We start from the raw sequence: 312 nt of genomic DNA, 5'->3' as shown, positions 1-312 counted from the left end.
ACAATACGCCTATACATATGCATGACCTATCCCCGCTTCATATTAAAATTAGCTCCGAGAGGTCATTTCCATAGTCCCCTCCCAACTGCGCCTGCGCAGGGCCTCTTTATGGTGGTCGTCTGGTGGTCGCAGAGATGAAGATAGATGACTCCTCTTCGTCACCGCTAGTAACCTTTTTCCTTGCGCAGGCTCAGTGATTTCTTGGTATTCACCCAAGCCGCAAGACCAGTCTTAGCTGGCTCTTGGGGCCTGCTCCTGCTTCTTATCAAGGACTGTCTTTACCTCATTGGCTGGTTCTTGGGACCAGCTCTT

Source organism: Haliaeetus leucocephalus, unplaced genomic scaffold (genome assembly GCF_000737465.1).
Source record: "Haliaeetus leucocephalus isolate CR32 unplaced genomic scaffold, Haliaeetus_leucocephalus-4.0 Scaffold555, whole genome shotgun sequence".
Taxonomy (NCBI): Eukaryota; Metazoa; Chordata; class Aves; order Accipitriformes; family Accipitridae; genus Haliaeetus; species Haliaeetus leucocephalus.
The sequence above is the reverse complement of the archived record's forward strand: the minus strand, read 5'-3'. Positions refer to the sequence as shown.